This window comes from Oxyura jamaicensis, chromosome 2, assembly GCF_011077185.1.
Source record: "Oxyura jamaicensis isolate SHBP4307 breed ruddy duck chromosome 2, BPBGC_Ojam_1.0, whole genome shotgun sequence".
In the NCBI taxonomy this organism is placed as follows: domain Eukaryota; kingdom Metazoa; phylum Chordata; class Aves; order Anseriformes; family Anatidae; genus Oxyura; species Oxyura jamaicensis.
In genome coordinates, this window is record NC_048894.1 from 136,247,765 (window position 1) to 136,270,921 (window position 23,157).

The 23,157-nt window shown below is 37.3% G+C and overlaps 1 protein-coding gene across 1 annotated transcript in view; it reads right to left on the reverse strand.

The window, feature by feature from the left end:
• The window catches only part of STK3 (serine/threonine kinase 3), a 137,335-nt gene that overhangs the window by 27,249 nt on the left and 86,929 nt on the right, over positions 1-23,157 (reverse strand). The gene's annotated exons all lie outside the window — the stretch shown is intronic.

Below are 23,157 nucleotides of genomic sequence, written 5' to 3' on the forward strand. Positions count from 1 at the left end.
ATGAAATACTGAGACTGAAGATAATGGCTGCATCTACACTTTCTACACTGCACAACTATTTTAATAACCCTGGCAGCATCCCTGAGGACAAATTCCTTGCCGTCTACCACTTGCTAGCCTCTTCCTTCTGTGAAACCAATAATTTATTTACATGATATCTGAAAACAGCTCACACAGGAAACAACAGTGTATTTTATTTATTTATTTTTAATTTGACAGTGTTTTGTCTTAGTGCCCAGAAGGAAAGATTTTGAGCTCAAAAACCTTTTCTCTGAGTCTTTCTACAGTTAGTTTAATACAGAGACACAGCAAGCAGCTCCTTTAGGAAGATGGCATACAGTCTAACTCCCCCCTTCCTCCGCTTGCACAGCCTCGCTGCTGCCAAGGGGTTGTGAGGCGGTTACTGTATTTTTTCCTGTGCTGCTGTTCCAGGATCAGAGACAGACTGTCACAACTTCAAACCAGTGCCCCACTGGCAGATGCCCCTATTCCTGAAGAACCAGCTATTCCCACCTGTGGATGCTCAAGATGCAAGTACAGAACTGACACATGGGGGAACTGATCGTATTCTTGGCAGCTACCGACAGCTTGGTTGTGCTCCAGAGCCCTTCAAAGTAGAAACGAACTCCAAATCTTCATCTTAATTCCTGGGGTGGGTATTCATACACTCGCACATATATCATTTTATTTGTGCAATATTCTCCCTGAGATGGACATATAAGGGAAAATTTAATAACCTACACAAATTGATAAAGTTCTTACTCCTTGGAGGAATAAGAATTGCTAAAGATTGTTCTAAGAGCTATAGATAAGCATAACATCATAACATTTTAAACTGAAAATAAAAATAAAAAAATCTTTGTGGTCTGATCTATAAAACTGTGATGAAGTCTCCCAAGGAAAGTGATGAAAGTAACTTCAATTCAGACTTGTTAAACTACTCTGCATTCAGTAGCACATTGTCAGGTCAATCTATTTTAGTAGGGATACAGAAAAGATCATTTAGTGAGTCATTTTAATCTCTCGGTTTTTGGATTAATGGTGGTTTGGAAGAAGAACTACCTTACTAAATAAAAATAATTCAGTAGCACACAGGAAAAGAAAACGTTGGAAGCGTTATTTAGTTGCTAATCTACTTTAGCATGACTTCTGCTTGCACTCATACTTGAGGTCCACACATCTCAAGTATAAATTCAGAAACCATTGGAAGAAGAAATAGTCATTTCAGTTATTTTGAGTTGTAACAGATATTACCAGTGGATTTGTGGGGTTTTGTAACTCAATGTTTTCTTCAAGTTAGGTGTTCATTTAAACACAAAGGAAAGCAAAACTCAAGTTTATCCGAATGCAAAATTTTGAAAGGCCAAGAAAAGCTCCTAACAGTCTACAGAAATCACGTTTCCTTTATACCCTTTTCCAGAAAACGATATACTTACAGTATTTTAGACCTATCTGCTTTTGATTTCAAGGAGAAAAATGACTTGTAGAATTCTTTCCCCAAAATTTATGGGAGTCAGGATTATCCAGATTATTTAAGAGGAAAAAAAAAAAAAAAAAGCTGAGACCAGAAAGTGGTGATGCTCACGAAGCAGTGCATTTAGGTACAACATATCTTCAGAGAAATTCTGCCTGCCCAAAATCTAATAGCAAAATAAGTTTTCCCTCAAATACAAGGTGTCTTCAAGGTAATCCTGTCTACCCACAAGTTAGTGGCAGATGCAAGCTACTATTGAGACCATCCAGATTTTCTCACGTAATTGCTTTAATTTTTCTTGTTTATAGCACCTGTCAAACTACTAGATGCTCTGCAGAAAGCATGCAGAAGATCGACTCCTGAGACTAAAGAACTGGTAGTATAAGCACAAATTGGAAACTACAGCTTAAATAACACAAGTAAGTCAATATCATACTGAATCAGAGGTAAAACCTGGTATTTGCAAAGAAAAGGAATGAGAGGGTCAAAGAGGGTCAGTGCAAATTCTCAGAGGGGCAAACACAGTGACTGACAAATATGTTGCAGAGATAAGAAAGCTTTTGCTAAGTACAAATTACTGGTGACAAAATCTAACTAAATCAAAATAAGTTTACACACTTTCCCACTTCATACAAAAGCCTCCTGTGTAACTTGTGATATGTCACGTGAGATTAATTTATTACAAATTCTTTGATCTAGCCCTTCAGTAACTGTTATCACAGTATCGTAACTCAGCATTTATGGTAACTGGAAAGGTGGAAGGAGAAGACAGAACAAGGTAAGTGTATAAAAGACACTGGATGCAATTCAAAAAATTGAAAAAAGCATCTAAAACAAGGGTATCAGATACTATCATCAGTCATAAAATAACATAAAATAATTTTTGACTCAAATCAGTGATTTCTTTCACTAGTTTAACTTTTTATAAACTAGTATTTTAAAGTTCTGAATTACAAGATACAAACCATTTTAAAAATACAGGACAACACAGATTTCAGAGATGGGGACTGTAAATACTCTAAATTGTTGGTGTGGACAGGTACCATTTTAATAGAAACTGAATAAAATTCTCAGTGAGAACTATCATTAAGTGCCTTGCTATGGTGTGGCTATCAGATGATGGGGGTTTTATGTCCATTACAACAGAAACAAGGCTCAAAAACAAGCTCAAAAACCCACCTTCCATCCAGTTAAAAGAGCTACTTTCTGCTTTATATTTTGTTATTTTTAATATTTTCCATACTGTATTGATATCCAAAGAATTACAGCTTTAACTGGAATAGCAGTAAGTGCTGAAATAAAACAATTTGAATGTCTTCTATAGTCATATAAATATTCAAAAGTATAACTCAATATACTGCACTAGCTATTTACCTCCACAACTCTGCTTCTCTAATATGGTTATAATTAGATTGTATTGTCATGGAGAATAACCACAGTTCAAGCTTTCTTCTGATTTTGGTTGCTCCTAAAGCTTTTCCCTTCATCTTTGTCCCAGAATGCCTTCCGCCTGAAAAAATCCCAGTTCTTCTAAATGCCCAGATAGGAAATCAAAAACATAAACCTGGCAGTGAAAAAGAACAAGCGTTAAACATTTTCCAATGTTAGCAGAAGACTTGTAGCCTGATGGCGGTTTCATTATTTTCTTTTTTTTTTTTTTTTTTTTTTTTTTGGAAATGTGTGAAGTTAATCTCAAAACTTAAATGGGTAGTTGTTAGGTAAAAACGTACACATTTAAACATAGGATTCTTCAAGGAGAAAATTAAATAAGCATAGTTCAACCTGACATTATCTCATCTTTAAGTTATTTACCCTTTTCCCTCCCATAAACATATCTAACTGCATCCTTGCCTATATACTAAACCATCCTCTAGTTGTATACCCCTCTAAATGCTCCCCATCCTAAGTTCCCTATTTAAAATCTGTTTTGTTTCCTTTTCCTATTACTTTCCAACTTCTACTATTTTTCCTGCTTAGTAAGAGGGTTTTTTTTGTTTTGTTTTGTTTTATCCACAGTTTCTTCTTCCCTTTTTTTGTGGTCATTGTTTTACACTTTCAAGATGTTTTTTATCAATTTTGCTATGTTTTGGTATTCCTTAATTCCACTTGTCTAATTGAACTAGTGGGTTTTAAAGCATACTCCCTGAGTATGCTCCTTATTTAATTCCCAAATGACTTTTTGCTTCTTTGTAAATAAGACAATACAGCATCAGCTAAAAAAAAAAACGTTACTGAGCAGTAACTAGAAAGTCTTTGAAATGTGTTGTCCTTATGTACAATCCCAGTATTCATACACAAAGGAACTCAAGGCTTGGCTGAGGAGATTGCACACGAGGTACAACTGGTACATGTGCATCCTCAGTTCTTCATATCTACAATGCCACACAAATTTTAACAGGACTTTAACAGGTAGAGTTAGGAATATACACACAAATATGGCTACTTGAAGAACTTCCATTAAAAGATGAACCTATGGGTTAACTGATGAAGAAATTCAGTTTCTTCAGGAAAATGATTGAAGATCCACTCTCAAGAGCTGTATCACTCCCAGGAGCCCACCATGATGTTACTGTGCTTAGAAGATGATTTCATGGAATTTACCTAGACAAATCTGCAAGCCTCAATGATGGATACATTTCTCAGATATCAAAGCACAATTGTGCTCATGTGGATGCACATGAATCACACTCTTAGTACTCTTGGATACTATTCTCACTACACTATTTCCTTGTGCGGAAGTCATTATACACACAGGCCTTTCTGCCACATACTTGACAAGCTGAACAAACTTCCTAAATGTTCTTGTCCAAAGGAAAATAAATAAAAAATAAAAAATAAGATGTCTCAGTCCTAGATGTATGTCATTTAGTTAAGGAAAAAAAAAGGCTGATTTCCTGGCTTGACTCAAACTCTGCAGGAATCCCATGAAGTGCAACCTTCTATATTCTTTCCAACATAAAGAAAGCCAGCATGATTTGAAGTATATTTTTTCCAAGAATGTAGTAATCATTACAAAATACTTTTCACTAAAAGAATTAGAATAATGAAGAAGTGAACGTGTAGCCACAAGCTCATAGAGATGATCCACAAGGGAATGTAAAGACAACATTAAAGTCTCAATAAAATAAAAATGGTCCATTAAATCAGCCAGGAAGTCCTATTAAGCCATTGGGAAATTTTACTCAAGAATGCATGAGAAGATTTTCTAAGAAGTAAGTGCACTCCTAAAGAGTGCCTGAAGAACAACTGCTATTTTTGGTTTCCAAAACTGATCTGGAGTCAGTGAGGGTGACCTCACCCTCAAAACACAATGGAAGAAAACAAAGCTGGACAGGCCTATTGAAACATATCCCAAGTCCTAGAGAAATGGCTTGAACATCATCCTGATGACTACTCACTCACAGTTCTCCAGTCTCCATTACCCAATATTAATAGGGATGTCAAGAAACAAGTCATTTTACAAGTCTGACACTAGATAGATTAATCCCAAATATCTTCTTTTCTGTAGAGCACCAAGATCTCAGGCTTCATTGTGTGTTCATTCAAACTATCATCCTGGTGTGCTCTTGGGATTCTTGATGTACAGAGGCTTAGATTGCTCCTAATACTCTACTGCCACAGGGGAGCACAGTGTTGGATGGGGCAGGGGGAGGAAATCAATTTCTTCAACTGTAACTTCCCATTGGGCTGTATCTGTACAAAGCATGTGTCTGCCTGATGAACTTCACCAGCTCTAAGACCGAAACATTCACTAGTACAGCTACTTGCAATCAGCTAGCTGTTGCAAAACATCACCAGCTCTGAGCCAGCCCTGACTTGATCACAATTCTGAGGACAGCTAGTCAGTCACTCCAGGGACAAAACAAGAAACTCATTCAGGCCACCCTGAAGTCCTTACACAGAGGACAAGACCATCTTAGAAGTTTCAGAGAAAGCTGCTGATTTTAATGAGGAGGAATTTGGAAGCAGTACTTCTGTACATGTGATACGGGGCAATCTGAGGACAGTTCTGTAAAAAGAAGTTACAGAGACTGATTTTACTAGAAATTACTAGACTGATTCTGTGTGTCTGGCAAGTGTGAGCAGTTACGTAGAAACCCACTGAAGAGATCTTAACTGTAGGACAGATGGTATTTGGGCTTCAGATCACTGAGGGGGAACCAGACCTGGCGCTCCTTCCAACCAAGCAAGCATCTGCAGTGATGCTAGTTACTGAGCTGTGGCCGCACGACAGAAGTACTGTCACGAAAAGATAAAGAAGAGCTGTTACAGGCCACAAAACTGCTTCCATATGCTTATGTCAGAGATGGAGATGAACTTCTAGCCAAGGAAGACGGCTGAAATGAATCTTAGTGGGTGTGATGGGTTAACTTTGGCTAACCCAGCTGCTCACTCACTCCCCTTCCTCAGCAGTGCACGGGGAGAAAAAGGGTGAGAAAGCTTATGGCTCAAGGTGAAGTCTGGGAGATTGCTTACCGATTACCATCACAGGCTAAACATACTTGATGTGGGGAAATTTAATTTAATTTATTGCCAATTAAAATAGAATTGGGTAGTAGGAAACAAAAAGACAAATATTAAAGCAACCCCTTTCTCAAGCTCAGCTTCACTCCATTTTCTCAGGTCACCCACATGCCACCACCACACCCAGGGCAGTGCTGGGGAGATGGAGGGTCAGCAGTTATGGTCCACATGTAACAGCTCCTTGCTGCCAATCCTTCCTCCTCACACTCTTCCTCTGCTCCAGCATGGGCTCTCCACAGACTGCATTTCTTTCACAAATATCTATCTGCTCCAGTGTGGGTCCTCCACACCTTGCAGCAGTGCGGCCTTCTGCTCTGCCACGGGGCACTTCCTCCTCTGCCCTTTTGGGCTTCGGTGTTCCCTCTATTGTCTCTCACTCTTTCTGTTTCCACCTCCTTGGCTCAACTGGTGTTTTTTTACCTTTTTTAAACGTGCTCTCACAGAGGCACCACCAACTTGGCTGATGGGCTCAGCTCCATCCTGCAGCGGGGCCGTTGTGGAGCTGGGAGCTGCACAGAGCAGCACCTCACCTCTTCCCCCCTGCTACAGAAACCTCACCATAGACACCCAGCACTAGGAATCCAAGAGCTCTGCTATATTTAAAAGCTAAGACGGAGCTTCACTTTCACAAGGTGGGAATTTGCTCAAAATGAAGTAAGATGAAATTTAAGGTCGTGACATCAAACTTTTTTTTTTCTGGGGGAAGTTCTGTCAAACAAGAACTGGCACAAACCTGATCCAGAAGTCCAAACAAATAAAACATCTTTCAGAATGATATATCTGAAGTAATTCTTGATGCTCTCACATCTGGAGACTTAACTTCTTTATAAATAGAATTTTCTCGAGTATGTTTTCTCCTCCTCAAACTAAAACCAAGAATAACTACTGCATTCAAAACAAATAGCTTAAGCAACTGTTGGCCCAAAACACTGGAACAAAAAAAAATTAAATGAAATCCAAGAAAGGAACAAAATAATAGAATGACTCTGAAAAGGACCAGAAAAAAATAGAAAAAAGAAAAATACATTCAAACACAGAAAAGGAAGACCAACTGAAACATACTTCAAAGAGCAATTTAAAAAACAGGAATAGCTTAGGAATGGGAGCCCAGTGTCATTTAGCCCAATCCCCGCTACGTGGGTGTGCCACAGGGCAGGACCACAGAAAGCTCTAGAGTAAGTGTTCCAAATTCCCACCACCACCTGTGAACATGCCTATGGGTGCATTACTAGGAGGTGAGACTAAGGAAAGAATGTGTGTCAGCCTCTCCCGAGAACCTTCAGAAGTCAAATCACAAAGTCCATCATGTGGCAACACCCTGATTAAAGCAGATGACTTCTTTGATAGGATTATTTGTTATGCCTGTTCAGGATGGTTGTAAATGTGTTTGTGTTTTTTTTCCCTAATTATAAAAAAAATTGTCTCTAAGTCATTAACCAAAACAGATAGTTCAGTATAATCTTCAGCCTCCCACAAACTACAGTTAGTATCAGTTCTAAGACCCTCACCATCGCTTTTTGATATTCACCATTTGATGCACGAAGGATATTTGCAGAAAACTATCACATTCTGATGAGTATCATTTCATACCTGAACTTGCACACTTCTCTTAAACTACTTATTGCAATGAATAGTTTAGTATGTTACACAAAGCTACAGAAGAAAGCGATCTGTAGTTCTTTTGCAGGTCTAGAACTTCTTTCATAATTGAGCGTTTGTTCAAACTAAAACCACATAAAAACATTGACTTTACAAAAGCAGTTGGCATTAAGTTTAGGGATCAAACAACATGGGCACTTTGCAATATCACAGCCACACCTAATCATAACCCAAACATTTCAAACAATGTGGTTTAACGGGCAACCAGCAAAGCTTGCATATGTATACAGCTCTGACTCATGACTTTGGGTAAACTCCCTTTTATGGTATTTCTGTATGAAGCAACAAAAAATGCAGTGGGGAAAAAAAGCCCTTCAAGACAAAAGGAAAGTACTAAATATAAAAAGAATGAAATCTGACATTTTTAATCAGTCTCAAGTACTTCCATGGCAGGCATTTTGCTCCACTCAACCTAAGTTACTGGAAAACTTCATGCCTCAGAAACATTCCTCCAAGGCATGTTTTCCAAACCTCCATAGGGCCAGACCCTTTACACATCACCCTTTATTTAGAATCGTGTCAAAGGCAATAGTGTACCTTTAGGTACAACGTGAAATTTTTGTAAAATGTGTGATCCGTCTCCAAAAGATAAAGGTGCGTACCGATACACGTACACGCTAAAGGAATACATGCCTGTTGGCTTACATACACAGGTGAACATCTGCATGACTGAAATAACTTTACTACATGAAGTTAATTATATATTAAATAAAACTATTTCAACTCACGTATGTGCTGCTAGATGACTAAATAGAGTATTATTAAATGGAACTGAAGATGGTGAATACTTTAAAGTTCCTCAAGTATTTTGAATATCTGGTATGTTCACGATCCTTCCTAATGCTTTTGAGAATTGTTCTTCTCTGCATTAGACATAGCTCAGATGAATTGCTCTGTGAGAACAACCTGACTAGACACAAAATTCAAACAGGTAGGAGCGTCATTCTTTTTGGAACGTGTACAACACACACAGATGCAGAATCTTTGAAGGACAACAAAGAACTCACAATAAATGGAGTATGGTGACAACTAGAATTGGTTCCACAGGCGCCCACAAGAGGAAAAGAAGGTATGCCTATTTGCATACCTTCATACACTCCAGTACACTGAGATAACTGGAAGCAATATGACCAGCTAGTGCAGTACCATGACCAAGCCAGTACACAGCCTCTGAGCAGCACAATGTCAGTCAGGCTATAGCTGGTCTACACTCACCTGTAACACATTAGATACACATTCCAAGAAGCAAGAAGAATAACACAGAGAGGAGCAACAAGCTACAAGCAGCAGAGGGTCTAAACTATTTAATTCATGTTTTTGGATAGTTTTCTCCATCATTGTAACTGAGACATCTCTATTTGTGTCAAAGAGCTTTCATATTTCAATTCACAGTTAATAAGTCTCAGCTTGTATTCTCTATAGCAGTCTTAGGTCACCAGTGGCCTAAGTTTATATTGTATTTTTTCTATATACATGTATGCGTGTATGCATGTTATTTAAATATGCATCAAAGAAAACTCAAGTTTATCACTGATCTCATCATTTTCCATTTCAGCATAAGAGGCCTTTTTGGCATGCACAGCAGTGATGACTCATGTACCACACACCTTAACACGTTGCACAGCTCTGGGCCTACCATCTTTGAACTTGCTGTTCAAAGAAAGGGCTGGATTTGCATTACTATTGCCCTACCAAACATAAAATCTTTCTCCCTAATTAGTAAAAGAAAAATTTTGAATCACTTGGTACATCCTACTAATACATAAAGGAGTGATTCTGAATAGATGGAGCACTGCTTCAGTGAAGCAAAAAATTCTCTTGATGAAGTCTCTGCTTAAAAAAAAAACCTACCAGACTCAATCTGCATGGATGACAATTCTATCTAAAATTGTGGAAATAAAATTTAATTTATAGAGCTGCTGAAAGGTAAATAGTACATTTTCAAACATATATAGTGAAAGGAAAAAGTGTAGTTTCTCTTTTCTTTTACGAAGGCAAACATTATGAAAAATGTTGAACAAGTCACAATCAATGTAGCGTGGGAGTGTTTATATACCAAACTAGATTGCCCAGAAGTTGGGGAATCTCTACCCTCAGACAATTTTGGAATTCAGATAAAAGTAAAACAACTATATACCTTCCTTTCCAATTAGCCCTCAACACCTTCAGATAAGTTTATTGGTCAGAAGAGAACATTAAGAAAGTCTAGACATGCCAACAACACCCCTAACTCCGGTATTAAATATGAAATTATGACTGATTTGAGATAATACATAACACATCAGAAAGTTATCTGAGTATTTGCAATGCTTTCTCTGTTTCCTTCAGCAGACATTATGTACTGGGTAAACTGAAAATGCCTGAGGTTTATGAATGAACAACTGCTTGGTTGTGCAAAATTCTATTCAGCTTCTTCTGGGATATAAATTATTTATAATTGACGTTTTTTTCCAGCACGTGTTTCACAAGAACTTACTGATAGTACTGATAGCAGGTTAAAAAAATGCATAAGCATTCTGAGGCTAGTTCCATTTCTCATGGATGCAGAAATAACTGACACTTGAACTCTCAAGTCTTACCTAATCGGCTCCTATCTCATCTCACAACATGCATTTTAATACACTCAAGTGGCAACTGTTACTTATGTACTACTGCACTGAAGGCTGGGTTGGACTGACTCTGCCACAATGACTAAGGCTAAAAGCTGCTTGTTCAGAGAAAAACCTCTGTGGGACCAGCTTACATTAATCCAATCCCAAGAGCAGGGATTGGAAAGACTAACCATGATCTTCCTCATTTCCTTCCCTTCCCTGTCCCTTCCACCCAGGCTCACAGTATTTTATTCCTCTTTTTGATTTGCTCTCTCTGCCAGTCAATATACTCAGCATATGAAGACACTGTGACCTGGATCAGCATCTAAACACAATTGTGTTTTTGTTTTTGTTTTTGTTTTTTTTTAAAAAAAAAACAACACTTCATTTAATGAGATTACTTTAGTTGACAATCATTCACAATTGTGACATTGTCTGTGCTGTTTGTTTTTCGCTAACTGGGAAAAACAGCACTCTCATGTTTATGCTTATAAACTGCTTGTTAAAGGTGGATGCAGGTTTTCAATCCATGGCTCTACATGGGCAAGCCTGAAAATTGAGATATTTGAAAAAAAGCAGCTAGTATTCTTTTTTCTCCTAGCTCCCAGTCAGTAAGACGGCGGCTCTAGGATTACTAGTTAAGGTATTTTGTTGGACTCCCAACCTCTCCTGGTTATCCAAGTTGTAGTTATGACTAGGTCTCCTCTTAAAATTTGTGCTGGCAAGAATGCATTTTCCTTTCAGACATGAATCATGCTACAGTTGCTTTTCTCACTCCATAATTAAAAAAAATGCAGTAAATTGAAAATTGGATTACACCTCTACTAAACAAACATTTCTGTTAGCATACTGTATTGTTGTCCACTTACTCAGTGACTGTTTTCACAATACACACAGTACCCTCCAGATGTCAGGTGAAGTTCACTGCACTGATTTTCAATTTAAAGCTGTAAAATAGTTTCTTGAATTGGCCATCTGCAAAATCTTCTCTCCCCCATATGTTACAATGGCAACTGCCAGCAGCGGAGGCATTTCAGATAGCAATTCACTGATTAAAACTGTCAGGCTATTTTTCAATGAAGGCATCTCAGCTCTGGAATTAATTTCTCCCTAACCCATGGTCAAACACAGCTTACTTTTGCTGACTTCCCATAACATGGAGCATGGAATTGCAGAACAATGATCCTGGTGTTTGGTGACAGGGACAGCTTGAGGACCACAGGATATGGTAACTACTGTTCTTTGGTGGTGATCTATTTCGGGAAGCAGGCGACAAGAGGGAGATGAACAAAGGAAGAATGAGTTGAAATCCAGCTAGATTAGTAAACTGCTCCATTAGGATTTAGGTAACATGCTTTCTCCTGTATCCGTGCTAGGTCTGGGGTAGCAGTGGTATCTGTAAAAGCTGTGGGCAGGGACCAGAGCTCGGTGTTGGAAGCGAAACACCCCCTCCACACGCCCATGACTGCCAACCTCAAACTCAGCAGCGCTCGTCCTCTGCGAGCTGCTGTTGCCGTGGCAACAGCTCTTTAAAACATGGAAAACAGGTCAGGTAGTTTCAAACTAACCACTGTTTCCAATGTGTTTTCCCCTGGAGTTTCGAATTAGCCCACCTCTGAGGTGATCAGTGGGCGGCTGCCGTAGTGTCACCAGCCGTGAGGAGAAGGCAAGGCTCTCCAGTTTCACAGGCTGCGGAGACGCTCAGTAACACCAGGCCTGGCACGCCCACCGCTCCTTCCCCACATCCTTCACAATTCCTCTTCAGAAGCAGCCCCTCTTCCCATTTCCTTTCCTCTGCAAACTTGTTTTCCGTTGGTTTGTTTGCTTTGCTGTTTCTTAACAAAAGGGTGCTGCACGATTTGAGGGTTTAACCACCGAGTGTAAGGGAAAGGAGCATTATTTGGCCGTACCCTCATTCCTTCAAAGGGCTCTGGGTTGCAGTACCACTCAAACCTGCTGTGCTTTGTCAGAGGACTTGATGTAGGGAAAACCAATCACAGCAAACCAGGCCTGTTTGAAACCCAGGAAAAGGAAAGTTAACTGGCTCAAGAGACAACACATAAAACAGCAGAGCAAAAGGATGAGCAAAAGTAGAGCACAAGATTATACAGAGATATCTCAAGCTGTGAGGTGACGAACACACTCCTACCACTTTCTCCTCTGTTTCTCTCAAGTAACACTGCTGGTGGGGTGCACACAGGTGTTCACATCTCAGTGAATAATTAGTCACAGACAAAATCCCAAAGGACCAGCATTAACTTCGTTTTTTAAATTTAATGCCTCTGTTACTTTAATTGAATTTGCCTGAATATAAGGCTTACTTACATCAGACTCTATCTTGACTTGCAGTAGTATTCTATGAATTAAAAGGAAACTCTTCAGAAAGATAGAAATACAGAAATAGCCACAAAATTTCTAACTTTGCAAAAGCAAACTAAAAAGCCCATTCCATCTTACACATGCACATCACAAGCACCACGGATCTACCACTGGTCTATCACCAGGAATGGTATCTGGATACTAGTTCTTATCTTTAGTTCTTATCTGTCTTGTAGAGGTGCATATTCTCACATACAGATGACAATCATGAAGTACAAGTAATTTGAACTAAAAATAAACAGCCATTCTGTGAAATTAAGAACAACCAACACTGCGGCTACGTGGACATAGTCCTATAGTCCTTAACATTAAGCTTTGCACTTTATATACACCAAACTCATAGCACTTTGAGTATATATATATATAAAGCTCTTAAGAATGAGTCCCAACCTACTCTAGAAGAGAGTCGTGAGTACAAAGACTTTTGACATTGTTTCACTTTGTCCCTCAGAATTTTAATGGGAATAAGCTCAACATAAATCCAGTCACTCTGTTCACAGAGTACACGTACATTTTCTTTCCTTTATTAGTGCTTATTTTGGTTGCTGCCTTCCATAAATTTTCCTTTTCATACTAGAGAAAAAGAATGTTTGCTTTAAAAACACATGAACCGCCTTCAGAAAATGTAAGTACCTCCCCTACAGGTTCCAGTGGGACTGATGCCCAAGGAACTCCCGTTAAGATAGCCTCCGCTTCCATTCACACACTTATTAAAGTAATTCCCTATGCCAAAAAGCACAATCTTCAATGAGGATAGAACAAAAGAAAAGAGAAAGCAATTTTGGGACTAACAAAGTTTTGGATCCAAGAGAACTTTCTGGGGTGATGGGGAAGTCTGGTCTGCAAGCATCTTCAAATAACATTTTTTCCCATTCTTTCTTGAAAGAAGACCATCCAAATATAAAAAACATCTAAATATATTGGCCTGTAGTGACACCATGAGGGAAAAAAAAAAATCAAACATGTTTATAAAAAAGTTAGAACTAATTCACATCTATAAGCACTACAACATGCTGATGATAATATCGTGCACTCAAAGCTGCACAGTTTGCAAAATTCTTACTTCACAGCTACCAGAGCCCTAGCCCATGACCCTGGTCTGCTCCAATGTAAATAAAATAAGTTAAATTCTTTGAAGTAGTTTAAACTAACTTCTTTTAGTTCTCACTATGGCACACTGAAAGCCGTCAGGAAAACATTGTTAGGGTTCTCAGCATCAAGCAGCTTTTTGAAACAGCTATAAACCATGTTACTCTAATTTCAGAGCTTTGCTTACCTCTTGCTTACATTAAGAAACTAAGTTTTCTTACTAACATTCTTATGTCTGTATAACTCCTACTCTCAATACAAATATAAGCATCAGTAATATAAAGATCTTGAAGTAGATGCCACATAAGTTGTTAGTTCTTCAGGTTTTTATTTCCTAGGAACCGGGCACACATGCTCTAAACTAAGTAACACTAGGAGAAACATTGCAAGCTGTGTAATTTCCAGCTCTAGATCCAAATGCAGTTTCACATTTAGGCAAACAAATGAAGGTGATTTCTCTCAAATACACTGAACATCTAAAGTTAACAAGGCTGTCATAAGGAACTTTGTCACTGACTTTAGGAAGTATGACATTAACCCTTCAAGAGAGGGTTTGGCAGTAGCTACAGCTTCACATACTGGGCGTGCATGGTTTTATTTTTGACTTGTTACTCATACATATTATTGACTTGTTACTCATACAACACTAGAAAGTAAGTACAAGAATTTGCCAATTTCGTTCTGTATTTTTTGTATTTTTAACCCTCTACTTAGGTGATTTTATATCATATTTTTCACCTTGCTAGGGACTGGTGTTGTCCACGAAGTACACTTTTTATCCAGACACAATTAACAACAATGAACAGGAAAAAAAAAAAATCAAGTCTCCAAACAATCACCTTATGGCTTTACACATCTCTATAAAAACCCTCACTTTCTTTTTTCTTTAACCGAAATTAAATTGACTAATGCATAGCAATGGTACAATTCAAACTAAACAGAAGTAAATATGGGCTATGAGGTATCTATAGGCAGAGTTCTAGGGTAAAAGAATGACATTTAGACCACTTTAATTTATACATTTCACACATTAATAAAATAAAAGCAAATCAGATTTTTTATAGGAAGCATTTTATAGAATATAAGAATATTCTTGCAGAAAGATTTTGTTTTCAAGTTTCATAGGAATTCCCTTTTTCCCCTCTGAATTATGCAAATCATAAGAAAAGAATTAAAACTTACATGTAAAACAAAATATTTTGGGCAATCCCTGTTTTTGGCACGTGTGTGCAAAGTCCAGTGTAATCAGATGTCGATAGACATTAATTCCAAATAACAAAGAACTTCAAGTATTAGGAGCCCTCTATTTGGATGTCTTAATGCAAAAAGTCTTCCTTCAAATTCCACGTTACTTCCAAACAAAAACCACATAGAATTTTTTCAGTTCTTCATAAGGCTCAATAGTATTAAATATCAGACATTTAATTTCTAGTATTTTGTTTATGAAGTATTGTTATCATCTATGTTTAATATGTAGTCTACACATGGTACTTATTGGCTGCCGATCAAAACACAAGGCACAGAAATCTAATACGAGCTTCTTGATTATTGAGAGTTGGCCACATAGATACTGAACCAATCCAAAATTTTAAATTGCTAGAATGCTATCTGACAAGTTCTCATGCTCCTATTTGAGTCCAGTAAAATAAACAAACAAACAAAACATAAATGCTTTACTGAAGAAAAGAAAAAAATACCCCACGCTCTTTACCAAACCACATAATGAGGAAACCCTCTTCAAAACTAAGGAGGTACAAAAAATTAACTTAAAACAGTCTTGCAAAATTCCAATCGCCCACTATCCTGAGGCAAGTTTTATTTTTACCCCATTTCATTATCATTAATCATCATACCAAAGAGTAGGAGAACAGATTTTGTTTCTTGGTGGTGTGCATGATGCTTTCATAGAGACGGTTTTAAGGAACTCAGCTGAATCCCACAAAGTGGCACGTGCACCCCTTGGTGTCAGCACTCACTCTGGGGATCAGACATTACACACAACGGTGCGGTACGCTGTCCTGTCATGAATAGTCATTTATGCAACATGGAAAGTATTTGGATTAAGTACCACCACCACCACCCCTTTTCTTTTTTTATGAGAGAGAAAACAGAATACAGAGATCAGAAACTGAATTGTTCAGATGCACAAAAAAGCATTCTCTAAAACTTATCTAACCAGAACTGTTTTTCCCCAAGTATTGCAAAGATCTTTCTAGGCTGTGCCCATGACCAGGCCATTCCAAGGGTCTCTGAGAGGCACGAGCAGCTGGTTATTATGGAAACAAGGGCTCCTTTAACCAGCACTGCTGCCCCAGCTCATCGCATTCACTCATTCTTTTCATTTCATTCTCTTCAAATTTTCATTCTCTTCAAATTATGCATAAAATACAGGCATACTGTATAACTAAATATATATGCTATAACTACACTTCAGACTCTATTTGAGCTAATGAGGGGGAGAGGAAAAGGAAGTTAGACCTTTTTAGGTTTTTAAATTTAGACTGGAGTAAAGCAGTTTCATTCTTAACTCTGAAGCAAGAATTTGAAAATTGGTTGAAAAATAAATTTTATAGCATGTTGTCAGCTAGAAGCTATTTTGTAATTAAAAAAAAATACATTGCACACTGAAACTATTTGACGTGATAAAAATATGAAGATGCAGGAATGCTTTAAGCTTTCAGGTTAAGTTTTAAGTCCTGCTAAGTTTTACTCACTGAATCTTGGCTGAAATTTTCCAGAAGCAGACTCATGTTTGGAAACACTAGTTGACTGCTAATTGCAAAAATTGTCAAGGTTACCCAAGGTCTAGATCCTCCAAAATACTGAGACTTTTAATAAACAGATTAGGTATGTGACTATTTTTGAAAGCTTGAGCTTGTAGTGACCTACGTGTTCTCAAGATTTTTTATGATTATAAAGTTCAGCCACCAGCAGTAGCTTAAATCCTCATAGGATTTAAGGTTGTTGGAGACATTTACAGGAGAAGGTCATCTACAACAGTCGTCTGCTCCAAGCATGATTAACTCCACCAAAACTATTCCTGACATGTTTATCTGACCAGGTCTTTAACAGGCAATAGCAACAACTTCTGCAACCCTCTGAGGCAACCTACTGGAGCAGTTTGTTATTCCATCAGATGTTCTTCTCGCTGCTTAGCTTCAAAATACACTGCTGCAATTTAAGCCTCTGAGTTCTTGTCTCATCCTCAGAGGATGTGTGAATGATAAGTAAAAATACATAATCCTGTTATTCACATATAAGAATGCCAAAAAGCTTTTTGTTCTACACAGGTGTCTTCTGTTCACGTTTAAGATACAAAATTCATATTCACCTTCTAAAACTGCAGAAGTACAGTGCCAGCACTTCGGCATGAATGATTTAGTGATCAGAGTAGCAGCTTTAAAATAATGCCACAAGTTAAGACAAACAGAAAGGACAGATTCTGTTTACAGCCTACATAATTCATTCATGTGTAAAACCAAATTATTAGGCTTGATTTTCCATTATTTACATCTAGAATAATTAGGGAAGGAGCATTTTCAAAGAGAAAAGACTGTATATTCAATATCACTCAGAGAAACACTTTGCTCATGTAGTATATTCCCCCACTTCCTTCTAATAATAATTCCCTTTCTGTTGTTAGAATATATACAACAGGATTTATCTAAATCAGTCGGTATTTGACTTGCAGAATTAAAAAATAAAATATTAATAGGTTGGTCTGTTCTCTTTGCCTAAGGGAAAAAAAAAAAAATATTTTTAGTTTACATGTCAGGCCAGCACAACCTCCCCTACTGACCGCCCACACAGCTGTATGATACAGCCGAATAAACCACGGCCGTGGCTTGCAAGCTATCCACACCGAACTCCTAGCACCGACAGCACTCCCACGGAATTACCCCCACAGCTTTTGTTATTTTAAATGACCACTCAACACGCAGGAAGCTTCTGTACTGGCCTTCTAGTACAAGAGGCTCAGAAAATCCCCAGCGTTGAAGTTCACAGTGTCCTCACACAACCAGCTAGATAAAGTGCATTATATTCATTATACTCATTTCACAGTCTCTCTCATCTGTGCGGTGTCTCTGAACATAATTGAACGAAATTCTGCACACAGACTAATTGCTGACACCAATTCACAATACTTTTGTTAATGACATGACACGGTAAGTAGTCTTCCGTTTCTTATCTGCATACAGGCCACATGAGCCCAGAAACCTAAGTTTCTTATTTCCTCAGTTAAGAAAACACGACACAGATAGCTCTATTTTCTGATGTTCTTCCTGTCAGCATGTGGAAATGCTTCATATGACATATAATATACAACTAAGTAATAATAAAGCAAAATGAATCTACGTTAATACTCCATTTAAAATTTTCATATGACTTTGAGAAGGGTCTGAAATGGTTGAAATTAAATGGAATACATTCACTCTCCTTAATTAGAAAGAAGACTGTATCAACAAACTCATATGCTGTTTAAATAAAATCAGACTAAATACAGCCAAGATTTTGGGTAGAGGAGCATTTCCAATGAAGATCAGGCTAAGCTAGATTTGCCTGGCTTCATTAATGAAGTTTTCATTAAATTTTGTACAGCTTTCAGTTATTTTATGGCATTGAATTTTTAGTGAATAAATTGTCACATTGTATATTTGTAAATGATAACTAAAATACTCAGTATTTGCAATATTATTATTTCACAATGATTATACTCTGAAGAATTTCATCTGGTTAAAACTCAGGGAAATATTCTGCCTAGGGTAACAGATGGCTTTTCAAATTTTTGTTGCTGTTCCAGAATCTTTAAGTCACCCAAAATGCATCTACTTAAACATGATACTGTAGTTACTGGAAAACATGATCTACATGTTCACTGTTTAATATTTAACAATCTGGATACCATTCCTGTTTGGAAATAATTCTACTAACGACAGAAATCATTACCCTAGCATTGCTATAGTAAATAGATTTGCCTTTTAACATTTTATCATCAACATTTTAAAAATAAAATGTAAGTATTTCTTTCATTTCAAATGAAATTGTACATTGATTCGGTGCAAATGAACTTTGGCACCTCATTCTAAGCAGTGTCCGCTCACAGGTTATCATCAATTAGATATCGCTTCACTACAGTGCGTGTAAATCCTTTGTTAACATTCTGTCCCACACTAACACACATCAGGAGGTTTTACACAGCAATCAGGTCAGGAGGTTTTACACAGCAATTTCATATTTTCGTGAGAAGTAAAATGTTATGAAACAGTACAAATGTAAAAAGCAGGTCCATTTACAGAACAAATAGAGAAAATTATTCTTACAAACTAAATTTTAGCTGTTTTTCCCCACATGATGGAAGTTTCAAACTTTTTTTGCTTATTAAAAGTTCACTGTATTTTTTGGTGAAACCTTTCATATAGAGTATATTAAAGAAAAATGACAATAGCTATATGCAGAACACAACACCTTCAACTGAGAAAAGCAAAAGGATAAATCTGAGCAAGCTGCTTCCATGACACCTTCAGTTACACTGCTCATTTAATACACGCCTCTCTCCAGCATCAACATATCTGATGGAAAACTACCATCACAATAGCAATAGGGTTATTCTAATGCTATACCTATAAAAAACACATCTGTTCCTAAAAGGACTGGTCGCTTAGGCAGTCAAAACAAGCACCACATCATTCAGTCTAATCTGGTACGCTGCTCCAAACAACTGTCTTGTGACCTGTGAGGCAGTAAGACTAGAAGTAGGCCCATTAAATAGTTAAGCCTCATTATGAAAAGCTGCTTATATCATACATCATTACCATTTCCATGAATATCATTATTACTTATTCAAAGGCATACAAGGAGTAGTACATTGTTGACATCAAGGTTTACTCTGAATAAAATATCACTTAACCCCAAATAAACTGAACAGATTAGGGTTTAAAATACTGCTTTAATTTTGTCATTTGCTGCATGCCTTTAAAATGAGGAAACATGTAAAATGAATGCCTGTAGTCAGAAGTAATCACTGAAAAGTAAAACCCAGTGATGTTTGAGCGTGAAGTATATATTCAAATTTTAATAAAGGCTGAAGTTTCAACAAGTACTAGTCTCTTTCGGTAAGATTTATACCTTGATTTATACCTTGAGCACTCCCTTTTCTAAATGCTGAAGTGATACGTACAAGTACTTCACCAGAAATGCATTTACCTGAGATTCACTGACATCAAAGAGCCATCTTCTGAAGTTTTCCGAATTTACCATGAGACAACAAATGTAGACCATAGAATAACTGAAAGCAATGATTCAAAAATCCAACCCTCCAACCCTATACAAATTCCTGGTCACAGAAAAGACAACACTGAAGAATGCCTGTTTTTTTTTTTTTGTTGTTTGTTTGTTTTGTTTTGTTTTTTTTTTTAAAGCAAGAAGAAATGTAGAGTAAACAACACCAACAACAATCCCCACCTGTTGATCATGGAAAACAACATCCTTGCCCCAAAGCATACATGATGGGGTACATCTGGAAGAACGTAATATTCCAGGTGACTGTACAGTTTCAGAATTAAGCATAGTTAAAAGATATTTCATAATATACCTGATTCAGTACAGTGCAAAACTGGAAGGTCTGCAGTGGCAACTTTTTCTCATCAATTCACGGAACATGACTTCAGTAACTAGCACGGACTGATCGAGAAATCGAGGGCCACCAGGACCAACAGTCAACAGGAGAGAGAGGGATCTCGAACTCCCATATGGCATATCAGTTAAAAAATAGCAAGAGCAGCTTTTGATTTTCAAAGCAGATGGACTTGAAACAGTGAAAAACAAAGTGTAAATATGTACTTTCAGAAGACAAAAATGCTGCTGGCTTTATTTTTTTTTTAAGCCCAGATTGGTGACCAGAGCATCTTATTTTCTTGGAAAAGTCTCCTGTTTTCATTGGCAAGTAGTTCTTAAAACATTTACGTCAGAACAGAAAACTACGCACACACAAAAACTTTCAAACCAGACTTAGTGCTAAACTCATTTTGCATCATTTTATACATTCATTTATCCACTTTATGAGAAGAATTTCCTGCATCATTTATTTACGTTATCTAAAAACATTAGCAAGTGCGTAAGGCTAACTGCTATTTCTGCATTATATGTCTGTTTCAGCAAAATTAAATAACTGTTTATTGTTTTATTAAAACAGTAGAGTATACTAGTAATTCTAATAGGATAAAGTATCACTGAGACCCAAAGCAAACATAGTGTTTGACCAGAAGAATTGCCTCCTAATTCTGCAGGTCTCACTTTATACACAGAAATAAGCAAACTGATTATTTGCAAGGAATGATAAGGATCGTTTCTTCATCCTGTTACTTTCTCCCTCCTACCAGTCTCTCTGTAGCATTTTTGCTTCTCCATTTTATGCTGTAAGAGACCTATACACTAATAAACTTCAAAGTCTTTTGATGTGATACACTCAAATACCTCTTCTCAGCATGGTGTTGTCTCACTCCAGGCTCTCAAGTAAAGTGCTTGCTGGCTGCCAGCGCTGGCACGCTATGTGTGGCTTACAAGGGTATATGGTTAAGAAAGCTTTCAGCGGATAACGGCATCATTCAGAAAACAGCTACTTACAGAGCACCCCCCTTCTACACAGAAAGATAGAGTACTATGAAAGTATACTACCAGTAAGTTAGATTTTGTTCATTTATACCTTCATTCCAGTGTGTTAATCCATTCTTTAAATAAAATAATGACTGTCAGCATTTAATGTCAGGATCCCTTTCTAGATCCCATTAAGGCCAGCTCCAACCAAAATAGAACAGAATGATTTAGTACAAAAAGTTTTCATTATTTATCCTTTTCAAGAATTGTTTAAAGACTTCATGTCAGCAACTTAAAACATTCATGATGATCTTATAAAAAGTCGACAATATATTATGCATGCTGCCCACTGACTTGGCCTTTCAGAAACTCTCTTGCAGGCCACTTACCAATATTGCCACTCACTGTCTAGAAGATAAAGGGAAGTCTTTCTAGAATGTATAAATAAATAATAATTGCCTATGGTTCAAACCAGCAGGCTGTTAAAACCAGAATCGTGCATGACATCAGCTGGTACCACATGCTTCAGAGAAATGTATTCCTTTAGTGGGCTACTCCGAAACAGTACATCCATTATTGATAAGTCTTCCAAAACTCTATCTTAGGCTGGTTTACCCATTGAAGTATTTGGCTTTTGTCGTGCCTAAAACCAGATTTCCCCCAAAACTAAGTAATGTACGTTGCCCATGTGAATAGCTATTCATTTCTTAAAACCCTATTTGTTTTTCAATCAGAATAATTTGTAGCAACAAATCTTACAACACTGCCTGCCTTTTTAGGAACTCGAGGACAAACTGTACATCATGCAGTTTCTAAAGCCTTGCACATGCCAGTCACACTAACACAACCAGCAAGGATTGCCTACCACACACAGCATCATTACTTCTGAAGATCAGACCTCCCCCAGGTTTGGTTCTAGGACAAATTCGTATTTCAGGAGGAAAACTCACATGTACAAGCAGTATCAACAAGCTCCACGGGGTTTTTGCTTGCACTTCTTAGCAAGTGATGGAAAAGATAAAATGAATTTTCAATCGTTTTAAGAGCAATTTTATTGCTACTATAATAAACCCACTTAAATAACAGCCAGTTATTTTCCAATGAATAATGCAAGTAATTATTTTGTTAGTCAATTATCAGGATGACTATTACATCTAATGGTCCAAAAAAAAAGCCTAAAAAAATACCCAAGCTAAAATCCAGCTTAATCAAAACTCTGTCAGCAACAGCTTGTACTGCGCTGTTAAATTGGCTTTACTCCAGTAGCCTAAAATTTAAGAGTCAGCTTTATGTAGAAATGCAGTAAGTGAAAACTGGAAAAAAAAAAAATCCCACACCTACAGCTGTCACCTAAAATTAAACACAATGTTTTTCTCCAAATCCCAAGTGTACTTTCAAAAAGGTGCCATGTGATCATATTTAGCTACTGCACTGCAGTGAGGAACATGTTTAAGCTACAGCAGATAAACTACATTCTTTCATTCAATAATGTTAAAAAAGTAACGACTAAAAACCAGGTGTAATTATCTGCAAGTTTCTGAACAAGAGATATTTATGCCACTTTGAGAGCGTCCTAAAGTTTTTTACACATATTACAGGTTAGAAACTTTTTTTTTTTTGCCCCTGCTATAACTTGCAATGTAGGCAAAACAAACAAACAAACAAACCAAAAAAAGAAACCCACACATATTTAGGAGGGGAAAAAAAAACACCATTCTAAATAGATAGACTGGTGTTAGATATAATTCTACATAGAGAGATGCATACTATTGGAATAATATCACTTTTTTTGCACAAGCCAGGTTGTTAAGTGATCTTAACCATCTCCAAGGATATTGATTAAATGTC